The following is a 2604-nucleotide window of genomic DNA, read 5'->3' as shown; positions in this document are numbered from 1 at the left end:
ATTTTGAAATGATGAACTCTGAGCAGTTATAACACTCTATTTTCATGACTATTTTGAGGCCTATAGATAGAATGATAGATTTATATAGGGAGATAGATATAAATAGACAAAGATAAAAATCAAATACTGAACATTTTTCCCATTCTTACACCTCTTTCTTTTTTTTCTAATGAATGGGTGAGCATTGACGAATGATGTTAAGTAGTGATGATGATAGTGAAATCCACATCTTGTTCCATTATTCATGATAACCTCCTGACTTTCCTGATGGCACAGCTGGCTGCCAAGATGGTGCCGCAGAAAGACCAGAAGCCTGAGAGGTCAACCTGGAAGTTTAATTTGGACCTTACTCATCTAGTAGAAGATGGAATTTTTGACTCTGGAAATTTCCAACAGTTTCTACAGGAAAAGATTAAAGTCAACAGTAAAACTGGGATCCTCGGAAATGTAGTTCACATTGAACACCTCAAGAACAGAATCACAGTTGTTTCTGAGAAGCAGTTCTCTAAAAAGTATTTGAAATATGTCACCAAGAAATACCTTAAGAAGAACAACCTTTGTGATTGGCTTCATGTGGTTGCATCTGACAAGGAGACTAACTAACTCCATTACTTCCAGATTAGTCAAGATGAAGAAGGGTCGGAGTCTGAGGACAAGTTGAAGCCTCCCCTTATCAGTCAGGCTTTGCTTACTAAATGAAACAAATGAAGGCTACATTAGAGAGAATCATCTGGAAATAGATTTTCAGTTTATTAATGAATAAAAGTCACTGCTTAAAAAAATGATAGCCTTCTGGTATGATGCAAGACATTGACTGAATTTGATTATGGTTATAACATTAAAAAATATTTGTGACCACTTTGATAAGATTTAACTGGAATCTTATGTAAGTTTGTCAAATGTCATTTATACCTACAGAGTGTGCCACATGTTTTTCTTCTTTAACTCATTAATAAATTAGAGCAGATTTCCTGATATTAAAACCTTACTGCATTCTTTGGGACCAGCAGTTGGTGTAATAACTATGTCGCTGGACTCTCATGTAGTCAACAGCGGTTCGAATCTTGGTGGCTTAGACTCACGCCACATGTATGCATGCATGCCCAAGATCCTGAGAGAAGAGTGGAGGAGAAGGGATTGCGGTGGTCATCCTCCCTGGGGGAAGGATGTGATTTCTCACTTTCTGTTTCTCTGTCTCTGTCTTTCTGGCGAGCACATGCACCCTATAGCAAAAACCTTTCCAAAAAAATCGTATTGTAAAGTTTCTCAGTGAACTTTACATAGTCATGTTTTATGTTATTCTAATGTTACTCTAAAGTAATTCTATGTTATAATTTCTATAGGTGTTAATCACAGGATACATGGTCTGTACTTTATTTCCTTATATGGCCCGGTGTTTAAATGCCCAGGACATTGCATGGAAATCTAAATTATTTTTTCAGTGACACTTGTAATGAAACTATTGAGGCATTGAAAGAGTTATCTTGTAAAGATCATAAATTGACAGTGGCATCTTTTCCTATCACCAAGTTCCTTTAAGTCTTGGTTCATTTCTTTACTCTCCGACCCCACATTTCAGATGGAGTCTCCATGATACAAATTAATCCCGTGTTTAGGATAATGAGAGCTCTACTAGATAGAAATGTACTATCCAGTTGATACTGATCTTTTTCTTCCCAAATTAGCTTGGTCGCTGCCAGTAATAAATTTAAAGGGGAACACAGTAGTGCCAGTACTCAGTACTGGCATATATAAACACTTTTATAAACTACTCTGAACGATGAAGAAACAAAAATTGGCAAACAACCAAGCCATTGTGTTCCAGAGCCAAGAATGTGATTCTGGAAAATTTCCATTGTGGTTTTCTCTTCAGAGTAATTTGTACAATTTTCAAAAGCAGGCTATAAAACCCTGTGTGGGGACAGGTTACCCAAGGTAACTCTTGTCAAATGAGAAGCAATATTAATAATCTTATACTCATAGAGGATCATGGATTATCACTTATCAAAGCTAATAAGAAAAGCAGAACACCGTTTCACATTTCTGTGTGTATGTGTGTGTGTGTGTGTGTATATACATATGTACATTATGTGTAAGTATATTCATACATTATTGTGTGTATATGTGTGTATATACATAAATGTATATCTGCACACATGTACATTATATGTAAGTGTATTAATATATTATTGTGTGTATATGTGTGTATATACATAAATGTATATACACACACATGTACATTATATGTAAGTGTATTAATATATTATTCAAAGGCTACAAAGGCACTTTATCTACATATGCTTAAAATATCCAGCTATTAATATGTGAATTGTGTGGGCCAGGACTAAATAACAGCTTAACCTCGCTTAGAAAGCTATTTTAATAAAGGCACTAACTATTTATATTCAGTTACTGGGGAAAAGTCCCACCTACAAAAAAACAAAAATAAACAGAATCTAAATGGGAGATGTCATGCTAAATAGTGAAGTTCACCATTGTATCAGTCTGGGACTAAAATGTGTTCCCTGAATTCTTGGGACTCAACAGTTTGTTGTTGAATGTTAAATGTTCTTGTTTATAAGTGCACATTTTTGCATCAAGTTA

The 2604-nt window shown here is 35.1% G+C and overlaps 1 pseudogene; it reads left to right on the top strand.

The window, feature by feature from the left end:
* The first annotated feature begins 288 nt into the window (after positions 1-288).
* Positions 289-792, top strand: LOC102497323 (60S ribosomal protein L22-like 1 pseudogene; annotated as a pseudogene).
* Positions 793-2604: the final 1812 nt, after the last annotated feature.

The sequence above is a fragment of the Tupaia chinensis genome, unplaced genomic scaffold, assembly GCF_000334495.1.
Source record: "Tupaia chinensis unplaced genomic scaffold, TupChi_1.0 Scaffold000066_1, whole genome shotgun sequence".
NCBI classification, from domain to species: domain Eukaryota; kingdom Metazoa; phylum Chordata; class Mammalia; order Scandentia; family Tupaiidae; genus Tupaia; species Tupaia belangeri.
This window is presented reverse-complemented; position numbering and strand designations above follow the sequence as displayed.